The 22344-nt window shown below is 42.3% G+C and overlaps 1 protein-coding gene and 1 pseudogene across 1 annotated transcript in view; both read right to left on the bottom strand.

Annotated features, from left to right (window-relative positions):
• EXO1 (exonuclease 1) overlaps positions 1-22344 on the bottom strand; it is a 381281-nt gene that overhangs the window by 295622 nt on the left and 63315 nt on the right. The window lies entirely within an intron of this gene.
• On the bottom strand, positions 15513-15626 carry LOC133384689 (5S ribosomal RNA; annotated as a pseudogene).

Here is a 22344-nt window from a genome sequence, read left to right as displayed (position 1 = left end):
TTACTATTGTTGGGTAGCGGGCTATGTGAAAGAGATTGGTTTGTCATAGTTCTAGAGGGAAATTTTTTAAAGTTATCTGCAGCTAAGGGGGAGGCTTGGGGGGAGGCAGCTCTGTTTGGTTCGGAGCATCGTTTAGTTAAGCTTTGGATAAAATGAACCGGTGTCTTAATTATTCCTTCCTGATCTGGTTTAGATAGACGGTCATACAATTCCATAAAGAGACGCTCTTCATGATCTAGGCCCTCCTGCCAATGAGGTTGAATTTGGCATTGGGACGTGGGATTAGTCCGAATGGGGAGCTCAAAGCTGTTCTGACGAGTAGAGGGTGTCTGAGGCTGAGCTCTTTCTTCCCATGATTGCAGGAGGGAACGGCTAATCAATGAGTTGAGTGGAGCCTTATTTACAAAATAGCTGTGAATTCGAATGCCATGGGGATGGAGGGCTTCCCTAATTTTGTAAATCCTTTCAGCGATGGATATCGATTGGAAGGTGAAAATGATGCGTCTTTCGGGAAAGTGTGAATAAAAATGAGACACATGCTTAACGCAGTTCTTGAATGAAATGTTCGGAGAATAAAGTCTGAGACAGGATTCAAAATGTTGTTTTATCCATGTAGTCAAACTCTGCTCCAATGGCGTAGATAAGAAAGTTACTGCCAGTTTGTCTCTCCAATTTTAAGTTCCAATTTGAGGTGTTGCAGTATCTGTCCAGAAATAGGTGGGCATTGGTACATTTGTTGGTATCTGAAATCCTGGATCCATCCTCTGACGTTTCTGTGCTGAGCTCTGTTAGGGGTTTAGTTTTCTCCAATAAGGGACTTAGCTTGTTTGAATGTTGAGAGCTGGTTATTGAGGGTATTTTTGTTTTGCAGGCATGGATGGGAGTTAGCTGAGTTTTAGTTGGAGCGTTCAGGAGCTTAATTAAAGGTTTAAAATTCATTTTCTTTGTTAAAACCGGCTTAGAGTTCTTTGTATTCTTTGGTTTCTTCGTTTTGTTGGCTCTCCGGTAAGCCCATTGCAAGGACTTACCGTTTTTTTCTTTCGATTCTAGCTTCCGTGTCAGGCATTCTTGAGTAGCTTGGGTAGCAGAGGTGGTATCAGGGGGGTTTAGTTCCTTCGTTAGAAGCGGCCCCAAGGACTTGATCAGAGTAGTGAGAAGACTATTCGTTTCGGCTAGATAGGCTTTTATTAAGCTCAATTCTTCTGTAACAGCTATTCCCCAGCCTAATGTCGGCAGGTTCAGTCCTGTCATACTCTGCTGTGTTGAGGATTTATTTATGGACTGGTTCTCTGGGTAGACACACCTAGGTTCTTGGGATTCGTTTATATCATCTATTGTTAATATTTCAGAGGGAATCTCCTCATCCCTCAGAGTTAGATTGCAATTAAAGCCTGCGTCCTGTAATTCTTCAGCCAGACTTTTACTATGATTATCCTGCTTAGGTGGCTTGATTGTTAGTTGATGGTCTAATGACCAATCATGTTGGAATGGTGGCTGGAGGACATCGTTTGCATTATTTGTTGATAAAGACTGGGGATAGTGAATAGTAGAATTTGGTGGGAAGAATTGAGTTATCTTTGATTGAGGTGGTTGAAATAGTTCAGTGGGGTTTTTCCCTTCCCCCAAGGAGATGCCTAGCTCCTGACATTTTTTCCTCATAAGGACCATTATGTAATCGCCAGGAAGAGCCTTAAAATGGACGCCAGTGTCTCTATTCAATTCTTTTGGTATCTAAGTTTGGCAGTAAATATATAAATACTCTTATGCGTTATGTTGCAAAGGACTCTGAAGATTATCCCCCGGGTTGTTTCGGTTGTTCAAGGGTCTTGTAGCAGGGAGATAAGTATTTCACTTTAATGTCCTATTTCTCCTGCTCCTTTAACATTCGCTCTGCGGAGGGAAGCAGCTTGTTATCTTAGTTACTGCTGCCCTTGGGCTTTGAAGTAATATTTACAATGTTGGGCTGATTGTGTTGGATTGTTGACCCATAGGCATTACTGTCTCTAGTTGCTTTCCATAAAGCCTGCAAGTTTGGAGAAGTAACTGTTATCTCCTGGCTTGAGAACAGACACTCCAAGGCCAGCCGTTGTCATGGTAACGTGAGATAGCAACTGGGAAAGTTCTAACAGAGTCTGTAAGTTATGTTCTTCTGTATCATGCCTCTGAACTGAGAGGTTGTCTTCTGTGTTTACCTTTGGAGAGAGATGTACCAGAAGGGGGGGTGACTGAAGAAACTCTACATGTTTTTACTCTTAAGCCTGTTGGCCCTAATGTCTTAATAAAGACTCTTAACCTGATCTAATGCATCTGAGAAGTTTCTTGCTCAACTTAACTCCAAAGTAACGTATGCTGTGTCACGCAAGAACCGCCACCATCAACAGGGTTATGGGCCCAGATCCACAGCATGTTACACAAGAGTAAGTTGCTGGTCTGAATGGCAGACGGAGTTCCAGAGAGGGCAGCGTGATTGATTGTGCCAGACAGAGGTGAGCAGGATGGCTGTAAACATGTCTGGAGGCTTGCTGATGGAACGACTAAATGAAAAGAATTATGGAAGCTGGAGGCCAAGGATGCGTGCTTTGCTGATAAAAGAGGATTTATGGGAAGTTATAGAAGGAAACCCCCCCGGCGGTACCGACCGTGGCCTGGAAGTGTCGAGACCAGAGGGCACAGGCGTTTATAATCTTGGCTCTATTGGATTCTCAACTGATGTGTGTGAGAGATGAGCTGTCGGCTAAACAGATGTGGGACGCGTTGCAGGGTTTGTCCCAGGAATGGCAGCGGAGGCAGAAGGCGCAGAGAGCCGAGCTGATGGAAGCTGTCAGAAGCAAAGAGGCGAAAAGTGCCGTGCCGAAGGAGGCAGCCGGAAGCAAGCAAAAGCAGCAGTGGCTAAAGGCTTGTTATTGTTGCGGAGCTCGTGGGCATCTCCAGAGAGACTGTGCAGTCAAGTGCAACTCCAGGGACGGAGGCTGGAAACAGGGAAGTGTGAACTTTGTTTGTAAACAGAAGTCTCAAGATTTAGGACCTGTTAACTGGATTCTTGACAGCGGGGCAAGCCATATATTAATCAAAGACAGGAGTTTGTTTTACACTTCAGAAGATGTGCAGGACTTTGTTTTACTTGCGGATGGATCTCAGAAGAATGTGGAGGCTCGAGGACTGGTGAGATTTGATAAACTTGGAATACTGTCAGATTGTTTGTTTGTACCAGAATTGGCTCATAACGTATTGTCAGTCAGAAAACTGGTGAGTTGTCAATTTTCAGTCTTGTTTGACAGAGGAAAATGTTTTGTACAAAGAAGAGGCAAAGTTGTCTGTCAGGGTTTCATGACACAAGGGCAGTTTAAAATGACCATGGGTGTGAAGTGTGCTGATGCCTTGAGTTTAGTGAGGCGGAAAGAGAATGACGGTCAGAGCTGTAAGAAGACAGCTGTTAAAAGCTCACAGCCACAGTATTCATGTAATGCAGTCAGGCTGATGCCTGAAAGAGTGCATCGCAGCAGAGTTTACAAGCCACAGGGTAAGAGACGTGGCAAACGTGCACCTAGAGCACAAGAGAATGCATATTTCAGAGTTTGGTGTCCAGAAACACAGCAATTAATTCTGAGCAGAAGCATTAAAGTTGCAGAGAAGCCTTGGGATCAAAGGCAAACAGTCATTCTCACAGGGTCAAGTGATAAACAAGCGCAAACATTTAAACCAGATTTTGACATAAAAGTGGAAGGCACACAAATTCCACTTAGGGATGCTTTAAATGAACTCGTTTGTGGGAAACGAAGATCGAAGAAACGTAAGGCTGAGGAAATGGAGGATCCTGGGCACGCTGTGCCAAGCACAAGCACAAATGGGGGGGCAGAGAGAGCAGAAGCCCTAGTGCCTTTAAGACGTTCTACAAGATCAAACATAGGGAAACCGCCTGAAAGATTTACTGTGGGGGTAATTACCAGCCCAGGTATGCATAAACAAGTTGAAATGGATCCTGATACACTGTATTTGACTTGTGTTCAGCCGAAATTTGATTAAATAAAGTTCTAGGTAAATGTACAGAGATGTTCTGAAATGTACTGCAATGTATTGAGATGTAATTTGGATATGTATGATGCAATGTAAAATATTACTGTATTCCAATGTATTGTGGAGATGTATTGCTAAACATTATGTGTATTATGCAGTCTTAATGGAAAAAGGGGAATATGTTGGATTGTTGACCCATAGGCATTACTGTCTCTAGTTGCTTTCCATAAAGCCTGCAAGTTTGGAGAAGTAACTGTTATCTCCTGGCTTGAGAGCAGACACTCCAAGGCCAGCCGTTGTCATGGTAATGTGAGATAGCAACTGGGAAAGTTCTAACAGAGTCTGTAAGTTATGTTCTTCTGTATCATGCCTCTGAACTGAGAGGTTGTCTTCTGTGTTTACCTTTGGAGAGAGATGTACCAGAAGGGGGGGTGACTGAAGAAACTCTACATGTTTTTACTCTTAAGCCTGTTGGCCCTAATGTCTTAATAAAGACTCTTAACCTGATCTAATGCATCTGAGAAGTTTCTTGCTCAACTTAACTCCAAAGTAACGTATGCTGTGTCACGCAAGAACCGCCACCATCAACAGTTGCCAAGTCTTTAGACATCCTGCCGTCTCTATTGCCAGAAGGCAGGTAAGAATTGAAGGGATGCAGGTTATAAATTAGGGGAGCTGAGATTAGGGCTGATAAAGAAAGCGTCTTACCGGGACCGGAACCGGAAGCCCTCCTCCGGCGGGTTGGGTCCAGAAGGTGGTGCTTGGGGAACATTGCTCGGCACTCTGGACTCTCCAGTATGGGTTCCACAGGGGTCAGTTCTGTCCCCCATGCTGTTCAACATCTACATGAAACCGTTGGGTGCGGTCATCCGGAGCTTTGGAGTGTGTTGCCATCACTATGCTGATGACACGCAGCTCTATTTCTCCTTTTCATCTTCTTCAGGTGAGGCTGTCAATGTGCTGAACCAGTGCCTGGCTGCGACAATGGACTGGATGAGGGCTAATAAACTGAGGCTCAATCCAGACAAAACTGAGATGCTGCTAGTAGGTGGTTCTTCTGACTGGATGGTGGATGTCCAACCTGTCCTGGATGGGGTTGCACTCTCCCTGAAGGAGCAGGTTCGTAGCTTGGGGGTTCTCCTAGAACCATCTCTATCACTTGAGACTCAAGTAGCCTCGGTGGCACGGAGTGCCTTCTACCAACTTCAGCTGGTGGCCCAGCTACGCCCCTATCTGGACAGGGATAACCTGGCTTCAGTTGTCCATGCTCTAGTAACCTCCAAGTTAGATTACTGCAATGCACTCTACATGGGGCTGCCTTTGAAGACGGTTCAGAAACTGCAGCTTGTGCAAAATGCAGCGGCCAGATTGGTAACAGGGAACAGATGGTTCGAACATATACAATCGATTCTGGCCTGCTTGCATTGGCTGCCTGTATGTTTCCGAGCTCGATTCAAGGTGCTGGTTTTAACCTCTAAAGCCTTACACGGCTTGGCACCACAATACCTGATGGAACACCTCTCCTGATACGAACCCACCTGTGCACTATGCTGAACATCCAATGCCCTCCTCCAGGTGTCTACTGCGAGGGAAGCTCAGAGACTGGCAACAAGGGAGAGGGCCTTCTCAGTGGTGGCCTCCAAATTATGGAATGATCTCGCTGATGAGGTGCGCCTGGCACCATCACTGTTATCTTTTCGGCACCAGGTCAAGATTTTCCTCTTCTCCCAGGCATTTTAGCACGTGTTTTTAAATTGCTTTTTAAAAAATGTGTTTTAAAATTTGTATATTTGTTTTTAATGTTTTTAATTGTTGTAAACTGCCCAGAGAGCTTTGGCTATGGGGTGGTATACAAATGCAATAAACAAACAAATAAATAAATAAATAAACATACGCTCAAGTCAGTTTCAGTTGTTAAAAAAATTAAATAGCATGCAGCTTGAATGAATTTTGTGTTACCACCACATGTGTATTTTGTTTTTATATACATGCTGGCTGTGGATACCCATACAAATACCCAAAATATACACAGTAGGGGAAAAAACACACCAAGTGGTAGTAGTAGTTGATCTGTGCATCATTACACAATGTACATTATTTTCTGATGTGCTTTTTTCTAGTGTCTAAAGTGCATGCATATATGGTAATGTTAGGTCACATATCCAATATCACTTAATATGGCTTAGTCAGGGTCATAGGAAGCTGGCTTACACTGAATCAGACCACTGGTCCATCCAGTAGTGTAGTGGCAAATCCAGAAGTGCAGCGTCGCTTCATGATAATCATGCCGCATCCTCTCACAGCCATGCCCCCCCACTAGCTTGCTTGTTCTCCATCGTCATCACACTCGTCAGTCCATTCTATGAGTGCCTTCTCCCACAACAACAGACATCCCTAGGAGCCCATCAGCATGACAGGAGAATGTGTTAGCTCAGCCTTTCCCAACCAGTGTGCCTCCAGATGTTGTTGGACCACAATTCCCATCTTTCCTGACCACTGGCAATGCTGGCTGAGGCTGATGGGAGTTGTGGTCCAACAACATCTGGAGGCACACTGGTTGGGAAAGGCTGTGTTAGCTACTGAGAAGAGTCTTAGTGGCTCAGTCACCTCCTTGCACTCTGATTGGTTTCAGTCAGCAGGAAAGAACAAGGAAGCATGTTAGAAGGTGTTTCTCAGTGGCTTACACACTCCCCTTACATGCTGATTGACTCATAGGATGCTGGAGACATTTTGGGACCCTGCTCCCAATAAAGGAAGAGATCTAAGACCTTCCAAGATCCTGGACAACTACATCCCTGGGTCCATCTATCTCAGTATTGTCTACACTGACTGTCAGTAGCTTTCCAGGGTTACAGGCTGGAGTCTCTCCTAGCCCAGTGCGGATATGCTGGGGATTGAAGCTGGGAACTTCTGCATGCAAGGCAGTTTCTTTACCACTGACCTAGGGTCCTTTCCTTTCAGTTCGTTTTTTGACCCCTGCCCCCAAAGCTCTGTTATAGCTTAGAATAATAGAATAGTAGAGTTGGAAGAGGCCTATAAGGCCATTGAGTCCAACCTCCTGCTCAATGCAGGAATCCAGGTTTAAGCATATCCAACAGACGGCTGTCCAGCTGCCTCTTGAATGCCTCCAATACCAGAGAGCCTACCACCTCTCTAGGTAATTGGTTCCAGTGTCATACTGCTCTAACAGTTAGGACATTTTTCCTGATGTTCAGCCAAAATCTGGCTTCCTGTATGTTGAGCCCATTATTCCATGTCCTGTACTCTGGGATGATTGAGAAGAGATCCTGCCCCACCTCTGTATGACAACCTTTCAAGTACTTGAAGAGTGCAATCATATCTCTCCTCAGTCTTCTGTTCTCAAGGCTAAACATGAAAGACCGCTTTACCCCTTATACACCCAGTCAGTCAGTGCGCTCTGCAGGTAAGGGTCTTCTGCAGATCCCATTTTATCAAGACGTCTGTTTCGCACAACACAGGAAGGGGACCTTTAGTGTTGTGGGACCGACACTTTGGAATCCTTCCCTTCCTCTTAAATATTAGACAGGCACCATCTCTGTTATCTTTTCAGCACCTATTGAAGACCTTCCTCTTTCAACAAGCCTTTTAAATAGAGACCTTATCCCAGTCTGTGTCTGTATCGGAATTGCTTTTTAAAATATTTTTAAAGTTGTTTTTTAATGATGATTTGTTTTAATATGATTTTAAATATGTTTTGTTTTAATATGTTTTAAAGTATTTTGTTTTTAAGATGTTTTAAAGTACTTTTAGTGTTTTTGTTTACCGCCCTGGCCTCCTTCTGGGAAGAAGGGTGGGATAATGAATGAATGAATGCCCAGTTCTTTCAGTCTCTCTGCATAGGGCTTTGTTTCCAGTCCCTTGAACATCCATGTTGTCCTCTGAACCTGTTCCAGTTTGTCTGCAAACTTAAAGTGTGGTGTCCAGAATTGGACACAGTAATCAAGATGAGGCTTAACCAATGCCGAATAGAGGGGAACTAGTACTTCACGTGGTTTGGAAACTATAATTCTGTTAATACAGGCTAAAATAGCATTTGTCTTTGTTGCAGCCACATCGGTTCTTAAAGGGGTGATGTATCTGCCATGAGTCATTAGCAGATGTCTACATATAGGTACTGCCCCCGAAGCAGATGGCTTCTAGTGATTGGCTGCTTTGTTAGTAGCACTAGAAAGCCTCAATTTGCACTCAAATCCAGTTGTAGCAATCCTAGAAGTGCCATGTGGTAGAGGCCTGGGTCCACCCCAGGGGAATATCTGAGGCAAACACCAAGTTGATGGATAGCCAAGGCCTGGGGGATAGAGGAAGGGAGGTTAAGTTCCATATTGGAAATATGTGGTGCGTTCATATTCTCCTTGCTATTCAAGGAATTTTTAGGTTTGTAGGTGTGCCAAGGTGCATGTTCTGTGATCTAGTGTTCTCTGGTTTCTCCTTGGGATCTGTGGATCAGGGCATGACACTATGAGAAATCTGTAACAAATGCCCTCTTACACATGAGCTCCCACTCAGAGAGAATGGACTGTGCCTTCAGATATAATTGCACAATGAACCATATATGAACTCTGGGTGGAATCACACCTGCACATTCACCACTCACTTGGTGATGTTTTGCAATCACCATACAGTGCTAATCTAGACAGAGCCAAGTCTTATGAATGTGGAAGCCTAAGATTGTTCTGTCTGGGAGATTGATTGTCAACATGAGCTCACTGCCAATGCTAGTAAACAGCGTCGTAATATTTAGAAGTAGCAGTAATGTGGCATGGACCACATCTGTGGCTCAAAGTTCTCTTTTCCTTGCCTATAGCAAATGTTACCTAGATACCTTGACAGGAGCTTTTTAAAAGTTACAGAATATCATTGATGGCAAATATGAGTGAACAAATCTAGAAATACATGCTGGAAAGAGCCTTGATCATTATAAAATGTCAAAGAATCCAGTTGGCCACTGCAAGAACAGGTTGCTGTACTAGAAGGGACTTTGGTCTTATCCAACAGTGCTCTTATGTTCTTAAGAATGCTGTTAACTGTAGTTTTAGGACAATCTGTAAAAGGAAACAAAAAATTAAACGATTTCTGCCTTCACAGAAATAGTGATAAGAATGGAAGTCTCTACAACTTCTATACAGCGTTTGTTAATTGAATAGTGCATTTGAAAATAAAATTGTGATATAGATCAGTGGTGGGCAACATTTTTTTCTTTCGAGGGCTGCATTCCCTTGAAGGTAATCCATCAGAGACTGCATTCTGGTGGTGGGTAGAGCCAGACCTGATGATGACCAGAGCCAGAGACAAAAGTGTTCTGAATTAACTACTCTAGAATGAAAGCTATCTTGCTTCACTTTTCACCAGACTGGAATTCCCAATCCTATGTGAGTCTACTAAAAAGGGAAACCCCACTGGGTTTGATGACATTCTCAGATAAGTATATAGAGGTGTTTGGGGTTTTAGTACAACAGATCAGTACAGCTACTGTTTTGAAATGCAAGTGAAAATAATTCCTTTTTGAATTTAGTGTGCTACACACACACACACACACACACACACACACACACAGCAGAATCCTGCCAATCTGTCTTGAGACAGTTGGGGGGAAACCTTTCCCCAAACTATACAGCCAAAAAAAAAAAAGTAAAAGACAAACATCAATTCATTTTCATCAAATAAAATTCTACCCCTTCCAACTGTTCTGAAATTACATAGAAAGAAGAAAAACACTTTAAAAGCTAGAAACATTAAGGAGGAAACAAAGAAGGGACTCTGATGGGAGGGAAGAATGTTAGAGCTTTTGGAGGCTGAATAAAATGAGGTAGAGAGCAACACATTGCCCACTGGTGATCTTGATAATATTGCTAGATCCCCAGCCCCATTCAATATATATTGCATTAGTTATAATAAATATATATTCAGGCATATCTTATTTGTTGGATGCTGCACCATGCAGAGTTCTTTTGCTTGTGTACAGATTACATTCAAAATGGCAATGCATATACAGAGGTCTCTTGAAGGGTGGATCTCCCTTGCTGTATCACATTGTTTTTATTGGCCCAATTAAAAGAGTCTCCTGCTGAGCTTGATTGGAAGAAATTCTTCATCTTCTATAAACATAAATATTTTGTTAAGAGAGGAAAAAAATGGCCAGTTAGTTTTGGAATCAAATATAATAACATGACTAAAATGCTGATTGGTTCTGGGAACAGTAATTTTTAACAGCGTGAGTAATTATTGTTTTAAGTGCACAACGCAAGTAATAACATGTCCCTGCTAACATCATATGGATTAAAATCTAGACCCAAATAATGTTAACTACATTTTTTGTATTGTTGCTTGTTTTTACCAGATGTATAAAGCTGAAGAAGGTTGTTCTATTTAGTAAGGCTTTGTAGACAAAACATTTCAAGCATTTTTATTTGTTTGTTTTTGGGAGAAAAAGAAACAGTAGCAGCAGCATTTCAAATTTTTAAAAAGTAACCAAACTTTTCCTGTTTTAGAAAAATACTTTTATTTTAAAAGTTCAACAAGGATTCTGTGCATTTTATCCTAATCATTATTCAATCATACAAAACACTAATAAGCACACCTAATGGAAATAATCTAAATGTATATATGTTAAAGGGAGGCATTGCTTTGGACTATGGATGGAAATCATTCTGGGTTTTTCAGAGGTTTTGCACAAATGGTCTGGAAATGTAATCTGGCATGCATTTCTTGGTCATTGTCCCACCTCTGTGTTCATTTTCAAATCCTTTTTATTTTGTGACATTTCCCACCTCAATGTCTTAGTAATTAACAGTGAGATCCTATCTATAATGTCTTCTCAAAAGCAAATCTGAAAATAGAACTGCAGCTAATACAGGCACTTCCAGATTGTTGCTGTTTTTGAGTGGGATAAAATCACATACCAGCAAATTCAGGTTGCACATTGATAGCTGATTGGGAGGTCTTATGCAACAAACCAGCTTTCCAAAAAGATCAATTTTTTTGCGATAAGGAGAGTGATGGGCAAATATACTGGAAAGTGTGGGATAACACTTGCTTTGATGTAACATATCTAACCTCCCTGAAAACAAATCAGAATGAAATCTCATTAAACAAGACATCTGGAAGAAACCCAATTCTACTCAGAAGTAAGTCCTATTGAATTCAGGTAAGTGGGGCTAGGATTGCAGCCTAAATCGGCTAATATCCACGAGGCACTGTGGGCGAGTGGTTCCCATGTCCAAGAAATTAGTAAATTGCCTGCTCAGGATGAGGTTACACTCCCTCTGAATGAGCAGATATGCAGTCTAAGGATGCTTCTGGACCCAGCTTTGTCACTGGAGACCCAGGTAGCCTCAGTGGCTAGAAATGCCTTTTAAAAGTTGCACCTGGTACAACAGCTATGACTGTTCCTGTACCAGAAGAGCATGATCACAGTAGTTCAAGCACTGGTGTCTTCAAGATTGGATTACTGCAATGCACTCTATGTGGGACTTCCTTTGCACTTGACACAGAAACTGCAGTTAGTGCAGAATGCTGCTGCCAGATTGCTGAGTGAGACCCTGTCAGCATATAACACCCTTGCTTAGGGACCTGCTCTGGCTGCTGATTTGTTACTGGTCTAAGTTCAAGGTGTTGCTGAAAAATGGAAATGGACTGCCTTCAAGTCAATCCCAACTTATGGCTACTCTATGAATAAGGTTTTCATGGTAAGCGGTATTCAGAGGGGGTTTACCATTGCCTCCCTCTGAGGCTAGTCCTCCCCAGCTGGCTAGGGCCTGCTCAGCTTGCCACAGCTGCACAAGCCAGCCCCTTCCTTGTCCGCAACTGCCAGTTGGGGGGCAACTGGGCTCCTTGGGACTATGCAGCTTGCCCATGGCTGCACAGGTGGCAGGGCACGTAACCCCTGAGCCACTCACTGTGGGGTGATCTTTAAGTTGCCCTTGACACCCAGGAGACACCAGCAGAGATGTGAACTCACAGACTCTGGACTCCCAGCCAGGCTGTCCTCCCCACTGTGCTATACCAGCTCAAAATAGCTTGGGACATGTTTACTTGCAGAATTGCCTTACCCATATGTGCCCACTTACCTGTTTCAATCTGCAGAACTGGCACTCTTACAGGTCCCACATAATATTTGTTCTGCACTTAAAAGAAATCATTCATTTAGTGTGGTAGCACCTACACCTTGGAATTCCCTGCCTATTCACATCAGGCAGGCACCTTCACTGTATTCTTTTCAGTATCCGCTTAAAATATTTCTGTTTTGCCAAGCCTATTCAGACACATAGAAGATGAGGTGTTTTAATATCTTTTTAGCTTACTGCTGATTGCAATTGTCTTTCAAATGCTTTAATTACTCTTTTTAATGTTTTTTCCTGATAACTTCAATGTTTGTTGTAAATCACGGGGTTTGTTACCATCAAGCAGTATATAAATGTTGTTAAATAAAATAAATAAATTAGCAGAAGCTAAACCTGGCTACTTTCTGGTGCTCTCTTTTTTTTTCAAAAACTGAGTCAAATGTGTGTTGTGTGTGTGTGTAATCACACAAATTCAGTATTTATTCAGGGGAGGAAAAAAAAACTTGAGCACATAATTCCAGGAGGAGGGATTTTATAGGTATGTAATAATATATAACTCTATAACTATAACATGAGTGGAAATATATACGTATATCAAAAGCACATGGATTCCTGCCCCTTACCACTCTGAAGGGACAAAACTATAGTAAACTGAATGTGGGAAGAGACCTTGTCTCGATACAGTTCAACTGACAAAGGAGCAAATGTCTTGAAGAAGACACAGCTCCTTGCCTATGGCCTCTCAAAATCTTATTTATTAATTATTATTATTTGTTCTCACTCAGCTCAGAACAGTGTACATTGTTTCATCTCATTTTAATCTCAGAACAACTCTCTGAAGTAGGTTAGGTTGGAAGACGATTACTGGCGCAAGTCATCTAGTGAGCTTCATGGGTAAGTGAAAATTTAAACAGTCTCCTAGTTTTAAGTCCAACACTTTAGCCACAACATAGTGCAGGGATGAGAAACATTTTTCAGACTGGTGGGCACATTCCCTTCTGGACAACATTGGCTACCAGTTTGTTTCTGAGCATAATTTCAAAGGGCTAGTTATGACCTATGAAGCCCTAAATGACTTGGGTCCAGGCTATCTGAAGGACTGTATCTTCTCATATGAGCTTGTGAGAGCCCTGAGATCATTGGGGGAGGCCCTTCTCTGGGTACCACTACCCTCACAGGCATAACAGGGGAAAGAGCCTTCTCGGTGTCTGCCCCCAGGCTCTGGAACTCCCTTCCAAGGGAAGTTAGCCCGGCTCCCTCCCTGCTGTCCTTCCGTCAGCACGTGAAGACTTCCCTGTTCTGACAGGTCTTTGGAAACTGGCTGCAAGGACTATTAAATAGGGTGCTGTTTTTACTGATTTGTATTTTGTGTTTTTTTTAATTGCTGTTTTAATTGATTTTGATTTTATAGTTAGTTTAATGATATTTTAATTAACTTTTGTTTGTTTTATTCATATGCTTTAACTGTATTTGTTTTAATTTTTGTACGCTGCCTTGAATCCCAGTTCTAGGAAAAAGGGAGGATATAAATGAATGAAATAGTAACAGCAGCAACCTTCTGGGGGTCCAAATGCCATTGGTGGCTGGAACCTGAGGCAAAAGTGGGCAGAGCAACCAATGGGAAGTCTGCCTTTGTATGGTAGGCAAGATTCTACACACCCTCTCATCCCCCTCTCTCTCTTCCATCTGGGCAAGCAAGAGGCATGATCAGAGTTCAAGACCACATTCTAGCCAGGCCAAAGCACTCCAGGATGCTGGAAAGCAGGGTCAGTGAGGGGTCTGGCTCAGGAGGGAGGTTGGCCTGGAGAGAGTCCTGAGGGCCGGACAGAGAGACATATGCCCCCTGGGCCTGAAGTCTCCATTCCTGCCATAGTGCCTTTTTGTTCACTAGGTTGGTAGGCCAGGTGTGCCAAGCACGGTGGACTGAATTCTGCAGGGGACTGTACTCATATATCATCCTGGCAACTGTAGATATTACTTGCTTTCTTGAAATGGCTGACAACTGCGGTCACAGCAAACCTACCAGTCAAATCCTTGCTGGGAGATAAGCTTACAAACTTTTCTATGATTTAGATGAATTGTATTAACTCACCTTCAGTGTTCCCTGTCTCAGCATATTCCTGTGAATTGATCTTGTGACCAGGAGGCCATATTCCTGCTTGTGTCTCACAATGTATTGTGTGAGTTGTTGCGGTGTTATGCTTATTAAGTTACTCTGAGTGACTTTAAAAGATTGATATTACTGGATTTGTGATGTGATTGTGAATTGAGATGAATGTTATTGCCAGTGAGAATAGTTATTGAATTCATTCTTATGGATTTGATTTACTGTTTTGTTGTTGGTACTGTTTTGATAGAATTCTGGTTTTTTCCTTTTGCATTTTGATCTATTGCTATGTTTCATTGTACTGATTTACTATTGTGATATTTTGTATTCATGGTATTTTGTATTCATTCATTTTGTATTCATTCATCCTTCTCTCCTATTTTGTTGTTAACTGCTATGGGTTTCCTTCAGGAAGAAAGAGGGAGTTATAAACAATGAATGAATGAAAAACTTGTTAAATTCAGCTGATCAATTCATGTCTGGCATCTCCAGACAAGTTATGTTCCTTTATCTGTTCATCTAATGTAATCTCTCTCCTCATCTTCCACTCGTGTGTGCACAATGTCACTGGCTTTGCATGTTTTTTAAATACTTGCCTAGATGGAATCCCACACTACATGAAGGCTGCAGTCCTATACAAAAGCCACATTTCATTTAAAGAGGCTTAATTCTGAATGAAGGCACATTTATTTATTTATATTTGTTAGACACCCATCTGGCAGAGGTTAATCTGCCACTCTGGGGGACTTACAACCAAACACAAGTACATTTCATATAAACATAATCAAAATCCTAAAAATTAGAAATTAAAAATTAAAAACTTAAACATTTAACCCCCCCAAGAACTGCAATCTGCCAGCCTAATCCCCTTCCCACGCCTGGGTAAAGAGCCAGGTCTTCAAGGTCCGCCGAAAGCATAGCAGGGAGGGGGCCTGCTGACGGAGGTCAGTTGGCAACAAATTACAAAGCGTAGGAGCCACGATAGAAAAGGCTCAGCTCAACACACCAAGCGCCTATTGTCACCAAGCCAGGGCCATCAAAAGGCCCTTGGGATCCCCAGTGCACTCCAGAAAAATTCCTGAACCATCTTGGATGAACTGTAGATTGCATTTCTTAATTGCAATGCAACTAAAGAGGTAAACAGCAAAATAACTTCATGGTTCCATATCTCCCCAGAGATGCATAGCTTGGACAGTATGCCTTCAAGTCGATTATGACTTATGGCGACCCTATGAATCTCTTTTTGGATATATTCATAGGGCTTTCATGGTAAAAGGTATTCAGTGGTGGTTTACCATAGCCTTCCTCTAAGCCTACGGCACTCAGTATTCCCAGGTGGCCTCCCATCCAAGTACTAACCAGGCCTGACCCTGCTTAGCTTCCGAGATGAGATCTGGCATGGTCAGAGTAGTATAGCCGTAGGCTTATCAGCTGTTAGGGTCCAGTAAAATGTACCCATTTGGGCAGAATAAATTTTGGATCAAGTTTCTATCGCACAGTAGAACAGTACAAAATAAATAGGGGATGATGCATTTTTAAGTCCTGTCCATTTAAATGGAGATGTTAAAACTTTGAAATCAATTGGACTTAGAAGTGCTTAGTTGCAGCAGAGTCACGTTCTGTATATGATGCCCATAATTTCAAATTAATTTTGTCATAATGTTAGACAACGGTAGTTATGTGTTCTGGCATTAGTAGTGTGTCATATTTGTTTACAACATGTATTATGTCTTCTATATTATACTAAAAATGGGGAAAATTATTTTTGTGTCAAACATAACTTGTATGTTTTTCTTTATTTTGAGAGCTATAGTTTAACTCGGTGAGCTAAAAATAGTTGACCTTGTTTTAGGATTGTCATGTTTAATACCATAATGTTTGTGAGAGAAAAGGCTTACAAATGAAACCAAAGAACCCAATTCTGATAACCCTTTATTATAATAATGCCCATGACCTGAGGATTTAGACATTTGGGGAGAGTGAGGATAGAAACTCCCAGTTCATAACAAGTGACAGCATAGGAATTTTCTCTGCAGATTTCCCCAGATGAAATGATAGTTTCCTTATCCATCACAAATGTAGCCTTGCAATTAGATGATATGATCTTATGAGACTGGTTTATCACTGTATGACTCAACTCACTTTGTAAAACCTTTCTGCAGTGTGATAGCAGAGTACTTACTGCTCTGTTACCATACTACCTTCACCTCGAGAAGTAAACTTATGATTTCTCAATCGCAGCTGTTATAAAAGGAGAGGCATGCTAACCGGCCCTAAGTTATGATTGACAGAATAGAGGTGAAGGTGGAAATACCTAAGCCATTACGTGTGCTAGCTAGATGAATAGATTATTTTGTGGCGTGTCCCCCATTTCTGTAGCTCTTTGGATACAGAGAAGTCCATACTACATGAAAGTAATTCCATATCTTATTTTTACAGCTGAATTCTAAAAATTGAGAAGGTATTTTTCTGAGATAATATCTGAGCTTTTCTCTTTTTTTCTTCTGTAAGACCACTTTGCAGAATTTTCTCTAAATATTCTTCACTTCCTTTTTGTTTTTTTGGTGCTGTTTATCCCACATGTTCTGGAACAATGCTACATCTTGGGCATTGGAGGGATGAAAATTGATGGCTGGGATGCCAACATAATTGCTGTGGCATTAGGAGAAAAAGCTGTGCTACTCTCACTAGTAATGGTGAACCCCATCCCTGAAAAAATGTTGGAGAATTTCTCCTTCTCCTGAAGAAATTCAGTGAAGTGGTCCCCCAGGTTTCCCTGCCCACCAGCACAGTGGATAATTCTGAGAGGTCATTTGTATGCAGCTCTGCTTTGTTTGCTTATGTCCCTTAGCTGGTGTTGGACCTGGAGACCATGCTTGTAGTCAGTTACCTGAATCAGTGGGGGGTGCTAGATAGAAAAAGTAACCCTTGTGTTCTGGCTTTGTTTATGTTTGTTTTTTGAGGCTCTCTTCTTCCTCCTTCTCATGCGGCTTCTCTCCTTTGTTCTCTCTCCATGTGTAAGGACAGTGCTATCCTGAGCTCCCACTCAGAGATGGCTATGTATGCTAGAAGTAAGAAAACCTTTTAACTTTCTCACCTTTACCAGTGATCTTAACAGGCTGATTTGTTGCAGCTGCTGTGTAACTCTGTTGATTTCCAATAGTTGGTCAGGTGGATCTTTGATTAGATTAGTCTAAACTGAAATCAAGCCAACCCCCCCTCCACTTTTCCCTCCTGTTTTCTCTTGGGTATTAGATTATATTCAGAGGGATCTAGAAAACTGCACAGCATTGCAAATGACATCATCTGGCATTCTAGTGTAGAATCAGGTGGTTTTTTTTATATAAAAAAAAACCTTGAGGATCAGATTTCCTTTGCAGAATATAGAAGCTTCTCCAGTTAAAAACTGAAAATATATGCAGTTCTTGTTTTAAGCCTCAGAAAAGAGAAAAGGGTAGGATGGTGATTCCACTGGTCTTCACTTGTTTTTTCTTAATGAGGGTCACAATCTCCCCCAATAATCTTTAAAAATAAAAATAAAAAATACAGATATCTGTTCCTATTTGTACAACTGCTCAAAGCAACATAGCTGGCAACATTGGATCATTACAACATTAACATATTGTCTTACATAGCCAACAACAGGGCCAGAGCCAGTGCAGCAAAGAAGGTTGTTGTACCTATTAGATCTGACAATCTAAGTAAAATGTTATTAACTTACACATTTGCTAGGCTGTTCTAATTCCCTTGCAACAAGTTTGGCAAAACTCTTCAAAATTTGCACTTGGAGTAAAGCACAACATGCAGGGTTTAACTGAGGAACAATTTTTCAGTGCCAATTCACAGTGTTGCCTCTGGGCATGCACAGAAAGCCTTTTCCTCTTCAACAAATGATGGCAATTGGCCCTTGCATTTCAGGGACCTCAGAAGGCTTTTGGAAGAGAAAACATCTCTGTGACTTCCAACTGAACTCTGACACCTTTTAATGTCAGAAATTGAGCATTACATGTCACCCCATTTATGTAAATTGACCTCCTTTCCCCACTGCATTTCATTTGCAGATTTTGCTTCTTTAAAATTACTCAGGGAATTCTACACGTCCCCGTCCCCCGAAGTCTGGGTCGGGTCTTCATCCTGCCGAAGTCCTTGTCAAGGTTATCGCCAAAGGCGCCTGCAACTGTCGATTCCGGGCTGTTATTTCCCCCGCGGGAGAGACGAGCAGCCGCTGCTAAGGCAGCCGCGTTCGTGGCGGAGGAATAGCAACAGCAGCGGCACCTTTGACGTTCCATTCTCCCCACGTGACAGGCGGCCTCGCTCCATTCCAGGGAGGGAGGTACTGCCGCCGCCGCTCCCTCCGCTTTTGTGAAGCTTTGGGGGAATCGCAAGCTCTGGAGGAATATTGGCGGTGGCGGCGGCAGCAGCAAGCAGCCCTGTGTCCGCATCGTTGATGTGATGAACGAGCCTTGCTTCTCGCCGTCCGCTGCCGGCTGACCAGTCTCTGCCAGGCGGACGAGAAGGAAAAAGCCGCCGCTGTGCAGCGTGTGACCTTGGCCCAGGAGGTAAAGACTGTACGGCGGCGGGACGGGGGGGGGGAATTTTGCCTCTCTCGCTGGCTCTCGCCTGTGGGTGTTGCTGGCCGAGGACGCGACGAGGGGCTTGGGAGGTGCTGCTTGCTGGCGCCCGCGGCGCTGTCCGCGGTGCTGAAATCACAGCCTCCGCTTTCACTGCAGGGCAAACCAATCTCGCCTGCCATTTGCTGTGGGAAGCCACGGACGGACGCGCGCTTCGAGGGCTACGGGAGCGGGAGCGAGGGGGAGAAGAGCGGAGTGGGGGGTGAAGGGAAGCGGCGCTTAGAACTGTTGTAGCAAGGCAGACGAGCGACACTAAACAAAAAATGTCCAGGCTTCAACGCAGAGCCTCTCCCGATTCGCTGCCGCGGCCAGGGCCGTCTTTGAGCTGGATCGCATTCTTCCACCTGCAGCCAAGAGCCAGGCGCAGCGTGCTCGGTTAGTTGTGTGTTGTGAAGTAAGTCTTTCATTTGAGGAGGAGTCAGGTGGGGATGGGGGGGGGAAAGGAAGGGAACAGGGTCTTTAGACGGACCCAGCTAGAGAGAGATGCGCTTAAGCAGCAGGCACGTGGCTGTCTGTCGCAGAGGGAACTGTGCTCGGTTTGTTTGTTTCTTTTTAATGAGGCACAGAAGTAGCTTCCTCTCAGAGTGAATAATTAGGAAGGGATGGAGCGAATGCGTGGTCGCTACTTGAAACATGTGGCAAAAGGTTGCAGCAAAGCGGCCTGCTTTTCAGCGAGGGGGGACTCAACATTTGCCCACATCGCACTGGTGCTCGTTAGCACACTGACGAAGCTTTTCAAATGGCCATTTATTTGTACTCAAACAGGGTTAGCAAAGTGTATGGCTGCCTTATTTACAGGCAAAGATGAAACGGGTGGTAAAGGGGAAATAGCTCCTTTCCCCAAGGGCTCAGTTGGAGCAAGGTCACAGGGGTGAGTGAAACGAGTACTTCTAAGTGCTCTTTCAGAAAGTCATAGCTCTTAATCATCCGCCTTGGGAGGGGACCTGCTGAAATGTCTTACTGAGATCACTTTCATTTTCAACAGAGTCAAATTGCTCTACAAAAGATTTACCAGCGGACCAAAGCATTCAGGCATGGCACAAGGAAATCATTATGGACAGAGCAGCAATGGGGTGGCTGATGAATCCCCAAATATGTTGGTGTACAGAAAGGTAGGAAGCTTTTAAATATGTGTGTGTGTGTAATATAATTGGCACTAGGAAATAGCTTTGCTCTCTCTGGCAATGAAATGTCTCTCTTAAAATAGGAGAGGAAAACATTGTTGTGTAACAATTACTTGATAACAGTTTTTCAAGTGTACTGCTTAAACCTTTGCTATCTAGTTTATTCTATTGTTGTATACAGTATAGCAGAAAGAGCAATATGGAAACTCATGATCCTACTCACTCTTCACCCATGTTTATGATATGAAATGATACCAGTTTGTTGTTGAAACTTAGAAATAATATGGATATATGAAAGTATTAAAGATTACAAAAATATGCTTATTCTTACTTGCATGTTGGATTCATTTTTGCTATAGGTACTGGAATATTGCTTCAGTTATGGCCTAATTTTTAATTTATAGATTTCATACATGTGATGGACGGAACTTTCAAAATTATCACTCTGTAGCTCTAAACATTTTTGGTTTGAAACTGAGGTGAAATGAAAACATACAGGTTGTAATATGAAATATATATATGTGGAGAACATTATTATTGCAGTCCTTAGATTTTTTTTTAAAAAAATAGAAGTTATATGATCTTGGGGAAAGTGCACATACCTCTGAGAACCTCTTCAGCATAGTGCTCTTTGAAATAGAAAAAGAACAACCTAGTCAGGATCATTCAGACCATGGTATTCTTGATCTCTATGTATGGATGTGAAAGTTGGACAGTGAAAAAAGCGGGTAAGAGAAAAATCAACTCATTTGAAATGTGGTGCTGGAGGAGAGCTTTGCTGGTACCACAGACTGTGAAAAAGACAAATAATTGGGTGTTAGAACAAATTAAACCAGAACTGTCACTAGAAGCTAAAATGATGAAACTGAGGTTATCATACTTTGGACACATCATGAGAAGACAGGATTCACTAGAAACGACCATAATGCTGGGAAAAACAGCAGGGAGTAGAACAAGAGGAAGGCCAAACAAGAGACGGATTGATTCCATAAAAGAAGCCACAGACCTGAACTTACAAGATCTGAACAGGGTGGTCCATGACAGATGCTATTGGAGGTCGCTGATTCATAGGGTCACCATAAGTTGTAATCGACTTGAAGGCACACAACAACAATAAAATGGGTTTCCCCTTTGAAATGAGTTCTGCAAGAACAATAGTTCTGCTATTGTTCCAGTTCCATTCATTTTGACCGAGTTCCACAGGACGTGTTCTCAATGGATTGTCTTTTGTATTTGCAAATACATTTCCTAATACCATACTTGCAATAAGAATTCCAAACATTGGGTTGTATCCAATGGTGACTTTATGCTAGTATCTATTGTTGGCTGTATGCTAGTGGACAGCAGTTTTCCTACTGAAAGGCAGGGCACCCAATTTTTTACTGATCTTACCCATCCACTGGCTGTTCCTGAGGGTTTGGGGAGTGGGGGAACCCTCCAAAACAGTATGGGATATGGAGCAGTGGGCTATAGTAGATAGGGGGGATTAGCAAACATTGTATGTCCAGCTTCCTGCTACTTCACAGCCATCACTGGATACAACCCAGTAAGTAGTAGCAATGAAAGTCATAAGTTGCTTGTATTTTGATTAGAGATGTTGCTTAAGGAATTTAAACACATTTAGTTTTTGAAATGCTTTGACCACATAAGTGAATGGGAATTTCTCCACTGATTTCCATGGAAATAGGTTTTCACCAATATCGCATGGGAAGAACTTCCAGAGTTGTTGTCAGTTTGATGAAGCAAATATGGCAAATGCTCATAGCACTTTATGGCATTTACTTTCATGGACTAGAGCCCATTTCATCAGATGCAACTCAGCTTATATATCTGTTAGTCTTTAAGGTGCTACAAGACTGGTTGTTTTTACCAATATTTTAAAACAGTTGTTTGAAATTTCTTCTTTCACCTCAATTTCATGTTCTTTAATGCTATAGCTGAGTTTAGCTTATTTAATTGAACATTTATCATTGTCATAGTGTTGTCATAAGCACATGACTATGGATTCCTCCCAACAGGAATTAAACACCATTAGTCATATTTTTATTTACTAAAAAACTCTTGGTTCTATTATAAAAATCTTAATAAATTACTCATAAAAAAAACTAAATGTGAAAACCCAGTGGTATGTAATTAGAGTTTTAAGTAACGACTGTATATCTAAGGCTGTAATCCTAAACTTGCTCACTAGTAAATAAATTCCATGGAACATTGGGACTTTCTTCTGAGTAATCACTGGTAGGCCATACTTAAATGTGCTCGCTACACCCAGCTCTATCTCATTCTCAGTGGTAGGTTATAATAGATTCTGTGAATATTAGTCATTTCCCCCAACTTAGGTGACTACCACAAATAGGGGACATACCATATATGAAAGCCGATATAGA

This window comes from Rhineura floridana, chromosome 4 (genome assembly GCF_030035675.1).
Source record: "Rhineura floridana isolate rRhiFlo1 chromosome 4, rRhiFlo1.hap2, whole genome shotgun sequence".
Classification (NCBI taxonomy): Eukaryota; Metazoa; Chordata; class Lepidosauria; order Squamata; family Rhineuridae; genus Rhineura; species Rhineura floridana.
The sequence above is the reverse complement of the archived record's forward strand: the minus strand, read 5'-3'. Positions and strand labels throughout refer to the sequence as shown.